Source organism: Corvus hawaiiensis, chromosome Z (genome assembly GCF_020740725.1).
Source record: "Corvus hawaiiensis isolate bCorHaw1 chromosome Z, bCorHaw1.pri.cur, whole genome shotgun sequence".
NCBI lineage: Eukaryota > Metazoa > Chordata > Aves > Passeriformes > Corvidae > Corvus > Corvus hawaiiensis.
Genome location: NC_063255.1, coordinates 44,718,062 through 44,737,755, shown reverse-complemented (window position 1 = coordinate 44,737,755; position 19,694 = coordinate 44,718,062). Strand labels below are relative to the sequence as shown.

General features: G+C 38.3%; 1 long non-coding RNA gene across 1 annotated transcript in view; it reads left to right on the top strand.

Annotated features, from left to right (window-relative positions):
• LOC125320503 overlaps positions 1-19,694 on the top strand; it is a 78,262-nt gene that overhangs the window by 48,767 nt on the left and 9,801 nt on the right. The gene's annotated exons all lie outside the window — the stretch shown is intronic.

The window sequence follows — 19,694 nt, the reverse complement described above, 5'->3', positions numbered from 1 at the left end:
CACATATTTTTCTCTTTTTTTTTTTATAGATCCTCTTAAAATCAGCTTCTGAACATTTTTGTGAGAAACAGAATTATATGTGGGATGTACTATGATGCTAAAACAGCTGCAATTGAGTTTCACTGTGACCACAAAATCCCTGTTGAGCTAGAGTAAAAATGGACCACACCATGCCTTGTCAGTTTAAGTTTAAATATTTTGTGTAATGGATGCTGAATATAAAAATATAGGTACAAGTCCCAGTTAAGGCAGTTTTAGGATTTTGAGGAAAAGCTCATAATTGAATATGCAGAATGGGGATTTTCCTTATGAAATAAAAAGCACAAGAGGAAATTTTATATCATCAATTGGATTTGTTTAAAATAATCTTGTTGCTTGTTTTCAATAGCTTTCCATAGTAAAAATACAAAATTCTGCCCAACCTTGAACCAAGAGAGAGTGAAGAAACAGCCTTGTTCAACTGATTTTTCATTTCCTATATCTTTAAAAGTAATTAATACTTTTATACCAGGTTAATTTTTTTTAAAGGTATCTTAATTGTGGAGAACCACTTTCTTGGTTGTACCTTCCATATTATGTTATGGTTTGTTATGGGTCTGACTTGCTGATTTGCACCAAAGTGGAAAGCATCCCTCGATGTGATGCTGCAAATTCAGTGAATGCACTACAAGACGGACAGAAATAAGAAGCTGATTCATCTGTCAGAAAGAGGACACTGCTTTAATAATAGACTGAATAAATGATATCCACAAACTTCATAAAAGTGTTTCTCAGAGGACAAGCTTGACAAAGCCTTGTAAATAATAAAAAACTTTGTTGCCTTGTATTTCTCAGCATGTTCCTATATTAAAAGGTGATATAACAGGAGCCAAAGCCCAAGATGTTTCCATCTTTTACAAGGACTACCTATCAACCTCTTACAGGAGGTAATAAATACATTTATAAGCATGCTGGAGCTATATAATTTAGAACATATTTAGAGTACGGAGCAGTTAAGTGGTAACAGCAACCTCTACAAATGTATTGTATTCTATTTTGAAAACAGCATGCTTAACTATATATGTCTGAGGTACATTCAAAAAAACATTAATTATGAAAACCCTACTTTCAAAAAAATTCAATGTACTTGCAGCAGTGTCTGATTTTCTCAAACATTGTCAAAAATCATGGATTTACATTTAACAATATATAAATATATATTAATATTAATAAATCCTAAAGCTCCAGCCCTGAGGAACTGAGTCAATTACTGCAGTAACATGTCAACAGTTAGCAATATAGACAGCCAGTCCAACAATGTGCAATGTTACTGCAACCTTATGACAGCAAGAAAGAATTTGATAATAGATCCAACAAAGCCGAAATTTTATCAGAAGTCCTAATGCTACTAATTTCCAGCACTGCCTTCATAAAATAATCTAATTTTCTGTAAAATAACTCTCCTTATCAGTGGGCCTTTGCTTACACTGTAAGAGAACCACAATATTGACGCTACAAATTCCTTCAATATCTTTGGATGACAACATATCTATGGACTTACCCATGATATCCTATATATGTGTCAGCACTCTTTCTCTGGTGGAAGACTGCGTATCAGACCCAAACTTGCCACCTGACCCTTGACGTTTTTTGTGTAAGATCATTCACATATAGATTTTTAAATTAATCTAGCACTTACCCATCAGTAGACCAATAATTTTTGTCTCAGTTTGGATTCCCTTTTATTTACTACAGCACAGTACAGTTGGAATTAAAGTCATTAAAAGTCAGTTGCCTCTGAGTAAGTGAAAATATCAGTCCCTGAACACACTGATCTAAATAGAAAACATGAAAATGCTATGAATCGTAAGACCAAAAGGGGTGACCTTTATACACCAGTGTCACAGCCTTGAAGTTCCAAGCTTTCTTGGAGGACTCCATAAAAGATGACACATGAAAATTACCATGTGAACATAATAAAATACAGAGAAGAACAATTTCCTCTTCTCTCTGAAATTCATGGCTCTTCAAAAAAAAGGATTTATCTTTTTTTCTGTAAAATTTTACATCTGACTATTCTAATGCAGACTGACTAGTCTAATGCATCTGAATTTATTCTGAATCTCAAAATACACAATAAAAATCTATCTGTGACAACACAGACAGAATTCAACACATGTGCATATCTAGGCATTGGCACACATGCACTATGTTAATACTTTTCAGTTTGAATTCTGTACAGGAGATTCAGGTAGAAACTACCATGAGTTTGAGTATCTTAATATATTAAAATACAAGGTAGTCAAATATCTTAACCCAGAAGTGCCTTGTTGGCATTGGTATATAGGAAGAACTGTTGATATCTTCTTCATACTTCCTGGGTCCTGCAAAGAGCAGTAATTTTCTCACACAGATAATTTATTGGCACCATCATGGCTGTGGCAGTCCCTGTTCAGCAGTAATGTAGACTTTTCCAGCACTCACATTATTCCTGTAGTTCATCCCTATAATTCTGTTCTTAAACCAGCCATGCAGTGGCCAAGAAGATACTTTTGAAGTGTGGTTATATTCAACATAATTGAGGTAATGCTTGGTAGAAATCGAAGAAATATGGATGAATCACAGAACTGAACAAATTATTTGTTAGCTAGCAGCTTGGTCCCAAGATAGACACACTGGATCATTAAAAATCAAACCTCTAGGCAAACATATCTGCTTTCCTAGAAATCTGTCTGAAAAGAAGTCAAGCCTTTCCTTTTATCCCAGCTTTAAAACCCTTACTACTAGAAAAGTTATTACAAAAGAGGACAAACGAATAAAACCAGTTTACTTCTGGGTAAAATGGGTAAAATGCAGTATGTGGTTATGTATTATAAGAACCAGTAATCTTTTTTTATAGCATCCTCCAAACTAGTGCTAGGTCCATTGAAGTTAATGTAGCAGACTGTTGTGCAAAATGGGGTTAAAACATCAACAGAGAAACAATAATATGTATGGTTCTAATTGTCTTTGACTACAGAAGTTATGAGAAATCAGAAATGAGAAAACTTACACATTCTTTTATCTGTTACCAGTGGGAAAAACAGATAGAAGTAGAAAATACGAAAATTTAAAAAAAGGAAACAGCTAAGGAAACTGCAGTCATTCTGTTACATGTCAAAGCAGAAAATAAGAATGTGAGAAAAGCTACTGAAATGTAGTATCTCCTTGAATTAAAATGTTCATTTGAAAGAAAAAAACCCTGCCTCAATTCTAAACTTTTTTTTTTTAATTATTGAGGGGAAAAAAAGATGAGAAAAAAATTTGAAAGGAAAATGGAAGAGACCCCAATGCTAAAGACAGGGTTTAAGCCAAAACTTTTAAACTCAAGCTCAAATTAAAGCTTTTACAAAGGAAATTACACCTTTGCCAGCTGTTCTTTCTAGCCTGAGCTAAAATGCTGAGGATGATCTAAAGAATATATAACTTAAGAAATATTTTATTTAACTCTGTGCCCCTGCATGAACTAAGCATACAGATAGATGCACTACATACCTCCTTTTAGGGGCATTTATAGCCTCTTCTAAACAGGTAACTTTTTAAGTCAAATCCATCTGGTGGTAGGTTAAACAAAACAAAAAGATGTCCCTGCATCCAGCATGAAATGGTTTCCCTCACTGCAAAATGTTTTGAATACTAAAGCATAAATTGCTCAAAAATTACTGGACAATTAATTGAAAGAAATACCCAGCACGCTTCTAAGTACACAACATCATTTCTGGCTCAGTAATTCCCAGACACGAATACTCTCAGAAGCTGTATGTTTTCACTGTGTTCTTACAGATGTAAAATTTTCATACAATGAGCAAGAGCATATTCCTAGTTCAATGCAGCTTGTTCTCATATATTGAGTTTAAAATATTCACAGTGGCCAGTGCCTCTTAGGGGCAAAAAAGTGTGAGCTTGAAGTCTGGTCACAGTTGTGCTAAGTGTCTTACTTTCACTTTTAGCTTCCAACACCTACTTTCCTGCTATACTTATATTAAAATGACCTCAATACCACCCTATTCACTTAGGAGAGGAAAAAAGAAACTGAAAATTGTATAGAAATAACCATTGCAAAAATTATTTGCAGGTGTTTTCATTTGATAGCTGTATTTTCCATCACTCTTTTTTTGTTGACAAGTTTCCTAGATTTTGATCTTGCATTGCAATGTTACTCTATCAGAAAAAGTTTATATTCTCCTAGCAGTTACCGTGGCATAATGCAGAATCATTTATGGGAGCGACTGTTGGATTGCAAAGTGTGCCCTTACTAGGAAAGGTGTTTGGTAGTCTGCTTGACTGTAAATCATTGTGTATGTGGTCAGGACTCCCAGACAACAGACTGAAATCTCCTTCCTTCCTTTTATCAGAATAGTAACATCTGCATTGCTGTTGATAAGCTGAATCAGCGTTTCTAGAATGTGCCCATATTTTCAGTGAAGAGACTTACAATTCTGGTGTTAGTATTCAAACTGGACTGAAGCCCAGCATAAAAATGTGCTGGTTAAGAAGATTACTCCGAAACTTTTGCGTATGAGAATATATTTTTATGCTGGCTAGTCTCAAAAAGTCCAGTCTAATTGATATTCAAGAATACCTTATTTGTTTGCTACAAATGTATTTCCAGCCAGGATCAGCTTCCCAAAAGCATATTTCAAACCTTAAAGTAGAGGAACACTGCAATAGACAGTCTTTTCTGGATTTCTTTCTTCCAAAAGAGAGAATAAACTGAATTTTATGGTTGTCATTGTTCTCAGTGTAAGCTGCAGAGTCATTAATGGCTTGTAGATAGAATTTTGTCATGCATAAACATTTTGTTTCAACAGGACCAGAAAAATAGAGATCTTAAACTGTCCAGAAAACTGGAATATGTAGGAAAAAGATAGAGGCATACTCTCTAGTACCTATTAATGTGCTTTACTACTTGCAACAACTGTATAGTCAGCACTATTTTTTCTAAACTACATTTATTTGGATTTAATTCTAATTCAGATGTGCTCTTAGAGGGGATTTTTGTTCTCCTTTTTCAACAAAAAAACCAGTGGTGTTCTTACAGCCACAGTTAACTTTTTACTGAAAAGGGATAAGGTCATAAGAACCTATGTGTCAAGGTAAAAAGAACAAAAGGTAAATGGACTATCTTTATACAGGTACAGCTATTGTCCGTCTCATGTGAAACATGTTATATCTCAGACTTGATGAATACTACAGTTTTAAACAGCACTCAGCTTAATGATCAAACACTAAATCATAAATCAAATTTTAGAAGCATTTTTTGACACTCTCTGGGCTTTTCTACTTTAAAAGTCTAGATAGATTTATTTTCATTTGCATTATCGGACTGAAACAATAAAGTCCCAAGCTAATAACATCATTTCCTCACAGGAAAACAACAATTTTATTAACTACACAAAACTGTAATCTGACCCCATAATTTATTTTTATTATTTTTATCTATAAGCATCTCAGCCTGTCACAGTCCTAAGTACAGACCTTTAAAAAACTTCTCTAATGCCTGTATTGAATGTTTTCTCTAAAAAAATGTGCTCTGATGCACATTACTATACCAGATGTCAGACTAATAAATATACTTGAGGTCTGCGTTTACTGAGTCAATGGCAAAGTGCTGGATTTCACACAAGGCTGCAAAGTTTTTAAATGGAAATATAAGAGATCAAAGAATGTACTTTCGGGTTTTTAGATTTTAAAAGGATTCAAGCAAAACAACATAGGATTTAAGAAAATATGGAAGCATAATTCTAGAATAGAAGGAAAAATATAAGTTTGAGCTATATTTTAATTTATCTGAATACATGTTGAATATATTACAACCTTTTTCATCTCACAAAAAGCAGAATTAAACCATTTCAGAATAGATTGAATAAAAATGTTTTTTAAAGAACAATGGAAACATCTCTCTTGTAGATATAAGTAGAAAGAGTTTTATGAATTAATTAGTAAGTAACTCATTTTTGAACTATAAAACACTCATGGGCTCTCGTATAGGAAGCCAACAAACTAAAGAATGTCTTCCAAAAAACCTGCAGAATATAAAGGCTAATATTTTTTTTCCTGCTACTTCTCAGTTTAAGGAGACTAGCATCACTCTGTCAAACAATGAAAAGAAAAGAAAAAATAGAGGTCACTGCATTGTCATTCAGAAGCACGCGCAATAATTAATACTTGAGAAAGAAACTGAGCACAGAAGATCCGTCTGAAATACTGAGTTAGAAAGGTATTAAAAGAATTTTTTTATGTAAAAAACCAGAATGAAATAACTGATATTTAAGTTCACAGCTCTTGAAAATCTAAAATTGAGCTAAGACAAGTATTATGAAAACTAGTAGAAAGTAAAGACTATGTTGGCATTTTACACATTTTCAGGTAAACAATGTCTAAGGAAAATCAATTTTAGAGCAACAGATAATGTAGTCTTCCTGGGTAAAATCCTAAATATTAACCCAAATAAGCAATATTTTTTCTGATTTGCACAGGACACACAAAAAACTGTATTCTGTATTGTTTATTTGAAAAGAGATGCTTCAAATTTTTTTTCTAGAAGAAGGGAACTCCTATCACTAAGTAAGCTGTGGATCTTCAAATTGTAATTGATGCTGGTTTACAATCACTTTATCATATATTATTGCCTGAAGACCTTCACGTCCACATTCAAGGACTTCTTCCTCAGGACTGTACGGCTGAACACCATCATTTTTCCCCAATATGGAATTTGAAGAAGAAAGAGAAGTAAGGGGAGAGAGTAAGCAAGAGGTTTGGTTAAGAGGTCTGTGTAAGGCAAAGAAAAAGATAATTCAAAGATTTAACCTTATCACGTCTCTACAGACAGAAGAACCAATGAGGTTTAACTTTGCTGCCAGCTGCCATTGGCTTTACGGGTTAGACCACACAACCATACCTCTGAGTGCTGCATGGGCAGGCAAAATCTTAACAGGTAAAATACAGGACAGAAAAAAGTGAAAGCTCCCAAAAGACAGGCAATAGATTATCCATATGCAATTTTCCATCAAAATATGGCATCTGATTTCCTTTAGTGACAAAGTAACTCAGCTAGTTGATCAAGGGAAGCCAGCTGATGTAATCTTTTTGCATTTCAGTTAAGCTTTCGATACTTTCTCTCCCAATATCCTTCTGGACAAACTGTCCAGCACACAGATGGATAAATGCATCATGTGCTGGGTAAGCAGCTGGCTCACAGGTCAGGCACAAAGGATTACAGTGGATGGGGTGACACCGGACTGGTGACCTGTCACTAGGGGACTTCCACAGTGCTCCATCCTTGGCCCTCTGCTCTTCAACCTCTTTATAATGACCTGGACACAGGACTGAAAGAGATACTAGTAAGTTCACAGATGATACAAAACTGGGAGGAGCTGTCAACTCCCTGGAAGGCAGGGAGGCCCTTCAGAGAGATCTCAACAAATTAGGGGTCTGGGCAATCACCAACCACATGATGTTCAACAAGGGAAAGTGCTGGATTCTGCACCTGGGATGGGGCAACCCTGGATGTACAGACAAACTGGGGAGTGAGATGTTGGAAAGGGTACCATAGAAAGGAGGTCAGGGATCCTGGTCTCTGGCAAGTTGAACATGAGTCAGCACTGCCCTGGCAGCCAGGAGAGCCACCCGTGTCCTGGGGGGCATCAGGCACAGCATCACCAGCCGGGCAAGGGAGGGGATTGTCCCGCTCTGCTCTGCACTGGGGCAGCCTCACCTCGAGTGCTGGGGGCAGGTCTGGGTGCCACGACACAGAAAAGCCACTGAGCTGTTAGAGAGTGTCCAAAGGAGGGCACGAGGATGGCGAAGGGCCTTGAGGGGAAGCCGTGTGAGGAGTGGCTGAGGTCACTTGGTCTGTTCAGCCTGGAGAAGAGGAGACTGAGGGGAGACCTCACTGCAGTTACAACTTCCTTGTGAGGGGAAGAGGAGGGGCAGGCACTGATCTCTCCTCTGTGGTGACAGTGACAGGACCCAAGGGAATGGCCTGAAGCTGTGTCAGGGGCGGTTTAGGCTGGATATCAGGAAAAGGTTCTTCACCCAGAAGGTGGTTGGGCACTGGAACAGCTCCCCAGGGAAGTGGTCACAGCACCAGCCTGACAGAGTTCAAGAACTGTTTGGACAACACTGTCAGGTACATGGTGTTACTCTTGGGGATGGTCCTATGCAGGACCAGGAGTTGGACTCGATGATCCTGATGGGTCCCACCTTGTCATGTTCTGTGATTCTGTGATTAATATTTTTAGTGGATTTAGTGCAGTACTTGAGGCAACTAAGTTCAAACAGGAATTCAAACATTTTCATTCTTGTTCTTGCATTCCACACCAGATTTTCAGAAGCAAGAGTTCAGTATTATAAAAACACAAAACTGATTTCATAGTCTTACTATGTCCCAAATAAATATTTTCTCTACGTATTGGACTCACTCTTACCATCTTGTTTTTCTCCTAAATGTCCAGGCACGTTTACTACTTCAGGTTTTTAAGAATGCATTTCTTTCTGAGTCTGAATTTCTTACATGAAAGGTAGTACAAATTTGTTTCAATAAGTACAAAATTCAATTTAATTTAAGAAATTACTCACTTTGTGTTTTCCAATGTTATTCAATGTACCTTGGGCAAGTCCCAGAAGTGCAAGCCTCTAAAAGCTACTTAAGCCTATAACTCCCCCTGAAATCAAGCTTGAGACCTGCTCATCAGTGGGATCAAGCTCTTAAACTGTTAGTCTCTTTTATTTAATTTGTAAGTAAATTGTGCCAGGTCATGGAAGAAGTATAAATAATTACAGAAAATGGGAAGATGAATCATACAGGCCTATTTAAGAATATAAATTGATATTTAAAAAAATAAAGCACACACTTTGAAAATATTTTTAGGGATGTAACCTCTTTGAAACCAATGGAACTAAATCACATTAATAAACTGAGACAGAAGCTTACACAATTCCTGAATTAGTCTTGCAGGAGTGACTGTTCTCTTTGACAAATTAAACTTTATGTAACTCCTCAAGTATCAAAGCCCTATGAAATTATACTGGCAGGTAATCTGAAGAGGGGAAAAAATAATTTGTCACTAGTTATTTTTGCTTATCTTCATCAACATATTAAAGACAGGCATGCTTTCACACAATTTCATAATAACATGTTGTCTTATTCCTAACACAAATTTTAACAAGAAAAACTGATGTTATTTTCAGTATATGACAGCCACACAAGAATAGATCACACCAAAGATGACGTAAAACATAATCAACTGCAGTCGGGAGGCAGCCAGTGGGGGGAACAAAATACGACAGATCTTGGAACATGTTCTAGAGTCAAAATTATGGATAAGCCTTCTCCAATCAGCCAAATCATTCAGTTCATTACCTACCCAGGGCTTTGGCCGGCCAACCACTTGCTGGATTTTTAGAGTTGCTCTTTCAGAGCTTCTTATGAGGGAGACAAAATTGATGAATTATGTAAAAATAAACCAAATTTCATAAAGCAGATTTTTTGTTTGTTGTAGCAAAACTGTGGACCATAGAGCTATATTTTTAAAGGCAACTCAGTTATATACTCTGTCGGAAGTCATCTCCTTGAAAAGTCTTAAAAATCAATGGGAACAAGGTCCCCTGACACCTTTATGGAAGCTGTTCCTCTTTTTATTCAAGTGCTTTGCCACACTACTTTTCTTATTCCTGTATTTCTCTTTAATGTTCAGTTTACTTTCACTGTCTCTTTTATGGTTGAGATCCTGTTGTCCTAGCTGTTCCTGTGTGTTCATGAATAAACTGTGAAAACACAGATCTTAAATGATCACTGTTAATGACTCTTTCAATGAACATGTATTAAGTGCCTCAAAAGCCACACTACCACATGACAAATACTTATATATGTTTTTCCTAATGGGCTCCAGTCCTAGGTTTGATCCAGGACATACTTCCAAATGTATGTGCTGCTATTTTAAACCAGGAGGCAGTTGCTTACAGGATAGCAGACAGCAGCTATCAGAACAATTAACTCTGGCCATTAAAAGAATTCCTTACATCACAATAGCACTAAAAAATTAAGAAACACAGAATAAAGAGCCTATCACAGCTACCATGGTATTCTTTCCTATCCAGATTAACATTTTGGTTTTGTGTAACACTTGTCTACCTGTCTTTCATAGTGCAGGTCACTATATTTTAAAAGCTGGTTTTTTTCCAGGAGCTAATTGAGCTTTGTCTATGTGAGTGAGCTGGTACCTGACACTGACAGCCTGCAGAAGGCAATTTCTCCAATTTCTTGAAAAGTCTAAGGAATCAGACATGACAAACTGCAGCCTGGAATATCTGGCAGCAAGCCTATTAGTGCTGAAAAGGAGCACGAATTACTTACATAACATACACTCTCTTCATTTCTGTCATGGAACTCACTGTCCTGAAACAAAAGTTGAAGGTTTACTTTCTTCCCCCTTCACAACCTGTCGGAGGTTTTAAAAGTTAAATATATCATTTTTTCTATATGAGATATAATTACTAATATTCCTACTGCTTCTTGAAGTAAGCTTCCTTTTCATTTGTTAATTTCCTCAGGATGGGACCTCAGACCCTCATTAGACACACTTCATCTCAGCAACTGTTGCACATTTCATGTGCAAGATTGTGAAGGAAGCAGAAAACAGTTCTATTTCTTTCTGCAAGGCACTGTCTTTAGTTCAATTTTTGTCTCTGGATGTATACAGCTCTTTAGTGACAGGAATGAGACTGCACTTTCATTCAAAACTACTATAAACTGGCTCAGGCTACAAACAAATCCAGCCAAACTGGTACAAGCCAAGAAATTATATACTGGGAGGTCTGTGCTAGAAAATTGTTTCATTTTCTCAGAAAAAGCTTTTCTCAGAAGCAGTTGACAACCTACTGATATATTCAAACTATGCATACAGAGGACTACAACCCAAGCTGCATGCCAGTGGCAGTAGAGTGGTTTCATTAAAAAAAAAGCTAAGGCATTTCCAAGGCACTCTGAGTGTCATTCATGCTCTAAGGTTAGCCTCTCCCATGACTAAAGTGTAAGTCTGTAAAGTTCCATGGGCATTAAGGACCAGTTCTGGCTTTATGAGAATAAGGAGACCTTAAAGTACTGACTGGACTGATTTGGAAGACATCACTATTCTGTAAAGTATTTAAATAAAGGTTCAGTTCCTTTTGAATTAATTCTAGTGCCTTATAGCTTTGTTGAGGTAAGGCCAAAGAGCACTTTAAGAGCCCTCAAAGATTTATGCAAAACATGAGTTAATCTCACAATATAACAAGAAGCTTAGTTACACATGAAGTATTTACAGATTATTTTGCAAGCTTGAATACTTTCACCTTTAAACTTGTCAGTCCAGCATTTCAAAGATGTGTCCCAAGATTCTTCATAAAGCTGAAGTAAAGAAGGCCAGATAATGACTACATAATCCACCTTAAATATATACACCTGCAGGGGAAATGGATGGAGATTTTCATCTTGAAGAATGAATGTAACTTTACTCACCCATTGCTTTTTCTAAAGAGAGAAAGAATGAGTAGAACTTAAGAATTCCTCTTCCATGGGGAAAATTGAGAGGGGAAATACTAGAAAGCCTTACAGACACATTCAAATGAGTTCTGTAGCATCACACTGTCTACTATAAATTCTTTAAGGATCCATGTCCATATTTACCCCTCCCTAACACAATCTTTGTAATCTTAAATAACCCATCTGCCAGATTTTCACTCCAAATCTGATAGTTAGCTGGAATCGGTAACCAGACAGAACAGGTGGGAGTGTTGTGGTTTAACCTCAGCTGGTAACTAGGCACCATACAACCGCTTGATCACACCCCGCAGCTGGGATGGGTGAGAGAATTGGAGGGGAAAAGTGAGAAAACTCATGGGTTGAGATAAAACAGTTTAAAAGGGAAAGAAAAATCTGCACACACAAGCAAAGCAAGATAAGGAATTCATTCACTTGGCAGGCAGGTGTTCATCCCTCTTCAGGAGAGCAGGGCCCTATCACACATAACAGTTACTTTAGAAGCCAAATGCCATAACTCCTAATGTCCCCCCTTCCTTCTTTTTCCCCTGGATTTATATGTTGAGCACGATGCCACATGGTGTAGAATATCCCCTGGATCAGTTGGGGTCAGCTGTCCTGGCTGTCTATTGTCAAAAGCAACAGAGGCTGACTGCTCTGTTGGTGTGGTGGGCATGATCTTTGGGGAACAGTGAGTCAGCCAAGAAAGAAAGAGAGGTAGAAAGAGAAAATGAAAGGCAAGGAAGGCAACCCTCCAAAGTCAGAGTAACAAACACCTGGACTGGATGAACCACAAAGACCAGTAAAGGCTGGGGCCTGTGCAGCTGGGGAGCAGCCTTGCTGCCAGGTGCCTGGGGGTCCCAGTGGACAACAAGCTGAGGGTTCAGGAGTCCACAAGGACTGGTTAATTTTCAAGAAATGACTTTGAGAAGCTCAGGAGCAGGGAATTCCCCTGTGTAGAAGGTGAAGCAAGCAGGCCTGATGGCCAGCTTTGCTGAACAGGGCAATCCTTGAAGAGCTCCAGAGGAAAATATTATATGGCCTCTGGAAGCAAGGTCAGGCTTTGCAGGAATATGACAAAGCTGTGGATCATATACATGGGAAGAAGACACAAAAGGCCAAAGCTCAATTAGAGTTGTAAGTGGCCAATCTTTTGTCTAACAGGAAGAGTTTTTTCAGTATGGTAATACCAAGAGGAGTTCTAAAGAAAAGTTTGGAGCTTTTTGACGATCGTTACCTGACACAGAGGGATGGAAGTTCATAGAATCATATATTCATAGGTGGCTTGGGTGGGAAGGGACCTTAAAGATCATCTAGTTCCAAGCCCTCTGCCACCTTCCACTAGACCAGGTTGCTCAGAGCTCTCCATCCAGCCTGGCCTTGAATACTTTCTGGGATGGGGCATCCACAACTTCTCTGGGCAACCTTTTCAAGTGTCTCACCACACTCACTGTAAAAAATTTCTTCTTGATATCTGATCTAAACTCACCCTCTTTCAGTTTAAAGCTATTCCCTTTTGTCCTATCACTATCTGTCCTTGACAAAAGTCCCTCTTCAGCTGTCTTGTAGGCCCCCTTTAGGTACTGGAAGGTGCTACGAGGTACCCCTGGACCCTTTTCTTCTCCAGGCCTGTCTTCATAGGAAAGATGTTCAAAAAAGAAGGAAAACAAAAAACCCAAAGAAACCAACCAAGCAAGCAAAAACACACACACAAAAAAATTACAAAGAAAATAAAACAAACCAAAAAACCCAGAAGTCTAGTGATTCAGAGATTTTCTTGGCTCAGTCTTCAATAATCCTGGTGAAGAGTGGACTGGATGATCTTTAAGGTCTCTTCCAATCCAAACTATTCTACTGTCCTGGGAGTCTATAATTCTATATTCAACTTATAGAGTGATTTCGATAAACTAATAGCCCTCTTGGAATATATTACAATTCATTTAAAACTAGAAGTCAGGTAGGACTCAGAAAATAAAACTGGTTAGAAAAAAAAGAGGAAAATTGTTAATTATTTATAGCATCCATAAAACTAGTTCTTGTATTCTCACTCAGTACTCTACAGTTTCCAAATTTACTTTTTAAGTGACTTCTTCAACATGTAAGATTGAACACTATCTTAAAAAACAGTATTATTTTAGATTCCTGAAATTAATTTGCATTCTAAGTATGCATCAGTGGGCTTTTGGTCAGCATAAAACATGGATTTCCATGTATAAAACATACATTAAGTCATGTATTCATTGCAACAGATTCACTTTATATTTAAAGTGTGTATTTAAACTGTGCCCATTGTTAAAGAGCACATGAGTTACACTGAAAGACATCAGAAAGCCAAACAGAATATAGAGGATACTTGTTCACAAAAATCATTCAGTTACACCAGTGCTTTAGAAATTACAAATATAAAAGATTTCACAAATCAACCTTCAAAATTAGAATAGGATATATCTTTCTTTCATTTGCCCTTCTCCTGCCTCATAAAGGAATAGACTAACATTTTTTATTAAGTCCTTGTTTAATTAGGGTAATTTCCAATTTTGTGGTGGGATAGCTTTGTATGTCAAAGAATGTAGTGAATGGAGTTACATGCAGCTGATGGCCAGTCCCTTGCAATGTTCACCAGGGCTGTTTTGGGGCCAGACCTGTTTAATATCTTTATCAACAACCTGGACAGTGGGATTGAGCATCTCCTCAGCAAGTTTGCAGATGACACCAAGCCGGGTGGGAGTGCTGATGTACTGGAGGGTACATAGGCTCTTCAGAGGGATCTGGACAGGCTGGATTCATGGGTCGAGGCCAGCTGTGTGAGATTCAACATGGCCAAGTACCAGGTCCTGCCCTTGGGTCATAAAAAGCCCATGCAGATCTGCAGGCCAGGGGCAGTGGTCCAGCAGAAAACAACCGGGGGCGCCGGTCGACAGCGGATGAACAAAAGCCAGTGTGTGCCCAGGTGGCCAAGAAGGCCAATGGCATCCTGGCCTGTACCAGCAATAGTGTGGCCAGCAGGACCAGGGCACTGATTGTCCCGCTGTACTTGGCAGTGGTGAGGCTGCACCTTAGTCCTATGTCCAGTTCTGGGCCCCTCACTACAAGAAGGAAATTGAGGTGCTGGAGTGTGGCCAGAGAAGGGAAACAGAGCCTGTGAAGGATCTGGAGCACAGATCTTATGAGAAGCAGCTGAGGGAGCTGGAGTTCAGTCTGGAGAAAAGGAGGCTCAGGGGAGACCTTATGACTGAAAGTAAGGTTGTAGAGAAGCGAGGGTCAGTCTTTTCTCCCCAGGAACAAGTGATAGGACAAGAGGACATGGCCTCAAGTTGCACAAGGGAAGGTTTAAATTGAATATTAGGAAAAATTGCTTCACCAGAAGGATGGTCAAGCACTGGAACAGGCTGCCCAGGGAAGTGACTGAGTCACCATCCCTGACGGTATTTAAAAGAGGCGTAAATGTGGTACTTAGGGACATGTTTTAGTGGTGCTAGGTTTGGTTCAATGATCTTAAATGTCTTTTGCAACTCAAATAATTATATGATTCTTCAATGCCAGAATGCTCTTCTGGAACTGAATAGGGTAGGGATAAACGAAATCAACCATGCCCTTTTTTAGAATTGTCCTTATAGAGCAAAGGCAATTGACTAGCCTTAAATATAAGTTTTTTTAACCTTTTATGTCTTCACATTTGTCTTCAACAGACAATTTAAATTTAATTTAATTTAAATTTAATTTTAAAGGAGTATTTGGCTTGACCACTAAATTAAGATAATTTTGCCAAATGTATTGCCATGTGTATGACAAAATTGAAACATTGATATTCTGGCAATTTTCTGGATGTTTATTTCATGTAAATATAAGTGAAAAAATCCTACCTAACGACCATCATTTGCCTAGGCAGATGTGTCATTCTGCCCTTTAAAATCCCAGAAAGCAACCATCTGGCCTAAAATCCATGTTGCTTTGACTTTAAATTTGTTTTAGCTTTTTAAACACAACTGTCTTGAAGTTATCCCTAGTGACAGATCAAGTTGCACTTTTTTTCAGTCTTTTGTTCAGAAAAAGCTTAACAGTATAAATCTGATTATGAGAAGAACTTCAAAGTAGGGTGCAAATCCTATTAAATACCAAACACTAACACATTTCCTCCAATTGCAGGGAACTCAAAATCAAATCCCATCAGGTGAAGATGTGATTCTCCCATTAATACCCATTCCCTCATCCTCTTCCCTCAAAACCACAGGAATGAGTTAAAAGAAGGTGCAATCTTATCAGAAGTTAATGCTGGTGGTTTTTTCTTAATTGGGTTGAAGAGAAAGAAAGTGAATATTTCAGTTAGGATCTCCTCAAAAGGTAATGCTGTTGGTTTTTTCTTAATTGATTGAAGAGAAAGAAAGTGAATATTTCAGTTAGGATCTCCTCAAAAAGTAATCTAACTATTCATTAGAAATTTAATTTTTCTTTCTGGCCTGCAATCCAACATCATAATAAAGTTAGGAATTTACCATATTTGATCAGGACAGCTGTGGTAACATGACATCTCAGACTTATCACTAAAATCTCTTAATCATTTCATGGTAAAACCAAAAATGTTAGAATTATGCCATTATTCAAAGCAAACAGATATATTCATTTGTTCTCTTTAGACTTATGTCTTTCCTCATTTGTATAATTGGACAGTAAATATTAAATGCAGAAAAAAACTCATTTGTCAGGCAGCATAACAGATTGGGCTAACTTGTCACAAATTTACTATATTTCTGAATATCTTGTCATGTGGAAATTTAGGTCAGTGAACTACAGGAAAATTCAGCAATAGTATCAATGCTATTATTCCAATATCAAGGTATTAAACATATGTACCAACAGTAACAATTCCTTCCTGAAATTTAATGGTTCAATTGCCATAAGCTCCTTTCCATATATTTGGTACAGTAACTGACTGTACAAACTCACTTTTTAGAGCAATAAACCATATTGTTTCTGTTGCAAAATCCATTGTTCTTCTGTTCTTGGCAAGTTAAACCAAAATGAAATTTTTAAGAAGGTATTTGTTTTGAAAGAACATATTAAGCTTAAAACTGTGTTGATATTTATATTGATATTATATTGATAGTTTTTATTACAGTGTAAGTTCATATTCTGAAAAAAAAAAAATTAAAAACCTACAAGAAAGAAAATAAACATGCGATACTTCTCCTAGGTGTCTAAGACATTTTTCAAGGCAGTAAATAAACCAGTGTTACTCAAAGAGTAATTAAAGTGTTACTTGTATTTATAGCAAACTGCCCACTGTAAAAAAATAGCAAATCCCCAAAAATAATATAAAAAAGAAACAACTATTCATTATTTTTAATATCTGGTGGGCAGGTTGTCAAGGTATCCAGGCAATTCAAAAGATGCTAAATGATACATTTGTAGAATTTTAATTGTATTGGGAAGAAGACACCCAGATGCTTTTAGAAAGCAATGCCTAAATACCATGACAAATTGACTCAGCATGACTATTATGAGAGGTATGATATATAATTCTAAACTGAAAGACAGCTATACATTTGACTGAAATTAGCAAGAATTTCCTTTTGTAGGAAACTTTTCTGAAATTATCACTCATAATATCCTTAAACTTCTTTCCTTTGTGTTTTAATTTCCAAAGTTAATTTCCATCACACATTCCCAGTCAGACCCTGCTTCACTGCAGCTTCTGGGGTGTCTGCCCCTCTATAAAACTGGGAGACAGTTTTATAGAGACAGACTGGACCTTTTTGACAGGCAGATCCAGAAAAGGGAAGCAGACGAAGCAGCTGCTGAGAGGACAAGCAATGATGGTGACCATATGGCTGTGGATGAGAAAGGACTGCTGGTGATTTGGTATTATTTCTCTAGAAAATATTTAACTCAGCCTCCTGAAATCCTCGTGACCATGTGTCTGTGATGGGAGAATTACTAAAGGAGAATGTTGACATCAGGATAAAGCCTGCAGTGGAAGGAGAGTAACCACAGCATCAACACCAGCTCTGTTCAGCTGTTGAATAGGCATAAGCAGTTTGGGGGGCTGAGAAAGAAGAGTTCATGTAAGCTGTAAGAGTTAGGCGTATGAAACAAATTGGGGGAAATAACCTCCATTAACACAGAAGAATTAAATGGCAATCAATAGGAAAAGAGATGCAACATAAAAGAATTACTTCTTGGATCCAGAGCAAGCAGCACAGCAGACCAGCAGCAGCAGCAGTGTTTGAGATAGAGAGCAGCACTGTCGCGATGGAGGGAAAAGCCAGACGCTCAATATGAGTGATCAGCAGGAATTCATTTATTGATCGTACAAAAGCTTCTTATATACTAACAATAATAGGCTCATGCAGATTCGTAAAGGCGCATTCTAAGTGGTTCACGTCGTCTTAGCTGATTTCTAACCCCTCCCTTAGTTCCCCTTCTGTGGTCAGCCGTTCTCCTTTTTCTCAGGCCTTCCTGACCACAGGCATCTATTGTTTTGCTGCCAAAGACTATCCTTGCTAAGTCTGCAATAAAACCCATAGCTCAGCAATAAGAACTCAATGGTGGTTCAGTTGTTGAGCAAGATACGTGCAATATTCTGCAACTTCAATTGTTACACAAGATGCGTGCGGTGTTCTGCAAGATCTTGCTCAGTAAACTGCAAAGGGTCTATGTGCCCTTTCTCACGTAGCCAATTTCCCACAATTCCCCCATTTTTATTAATTTGAGCGATCAAAACTCCCTGAGTTAACTGTTCTATGCATTTAGCTAAGCAAGAAAACATAATGCGTGCTCCAAGCAATAGTAAAAATATAATGCCTACCCATCTGAGGCCTTCCTTTATGAGGCTTATGGCCCAAACTCCGAGTCCCCCAAAAGTCCCTTGGAACCATCCATCGAAAGGACTGTCTTGAACTGTGAGCTTTTTGGTATGTTCAGTGAGCCATTGGAGCTGGGAGTGTATGGATTGACTGTGATCTGATAAGTTAAAGCAGCACATTCCTTCTACATCTTTGCACCCGTGACCTTGTGCTAGCAGTAAAAAATCAGTGGCTGCACGATTTTGCAGTAATGCGTGGCGCAAGCTATCCACGTCTACAATAAGCTCACCTATCAGGTGTGACGTGACATTTGCTTGCTTGCCTGTCCAGCATGCTAACCTTCTAAGCTGAGTGAGGGCATGTGCTGATGCGGTTCCTGGGGCTAGGAGAGAGGCAAAAAAGACAGCAGGGGGTTTCCATAACTCTACATTGTCTTTGCAATCAGGGCCTAACTGACGAATGCTTCGTCGTGATCGTGATCGTTTGTGCGTGACGTGTAGTAGTTGCTGAATGCTAGGGGCAAACATTGTTAGTTTCCCAAAATAACACGGTCCTCCCATTGGTTTAGAAGGCACTCCTGGCCATGGTCTGTCTCCACAAATGAGGAAAGTTCCTAAGGGTAATGCCCTGGGTTCTTGTGGAGGATTATCAACTGGCCATACTGAGCCATTGCAGTACACTGTGATGTTAAAGTACCATGAGGTGGTAGGGCTCAGCCATGTGCTGTCTTTATTTGGCCGTTGGAGGCTGGAGATGCTGTCAAAGTGACTGCCTCTAAACATATGACAATAGGGACTAGGCTGAGAGCCTAAGAGATCTAGCTCTTGTGGCTCAAACATAGATGTATTAAGGCCTAAGGCGATCACTCATGCTTGGGCAGCTAGAGGGTTTTTCTTTATTTTAAGGGCATTGCAAATGTCAAAGCTGGAAAAGCGGATGTCGAAACCGTCGTTGGTGAGGGTGGTGTAGCTCGCATTACAAAAAGCTAAGAGTGCGGTTTCTGGCTCTGAATAGTTAAAGGTGTAGCCTTTAAGGCTATTGGTCTCTGTTAATGGGACCCCGGTAAGGCAGGTACAGAAGGGATCCGAAGGTGTGGCTAAAGATAAGCAAAAAGATTCTTGGCCTATTTGGTTAGCCCAGATAACCCACATGTTTTTTCAGTAGTCTATGTGGTTAATGTGGTGTTTGGTAGCGTGCGCGGTTATCAGCGATGCTGCAAGCACTAAAGCGATGGCACATGCATTCCCACTCATGGGTACGCACCATCCATTGGTGTGGTATCTTAAGGCCATCTCTGCAAACTTTACGCACTACTGTGGATTTAAGCTGTAAGCGAATGCGAGCAACCTCGT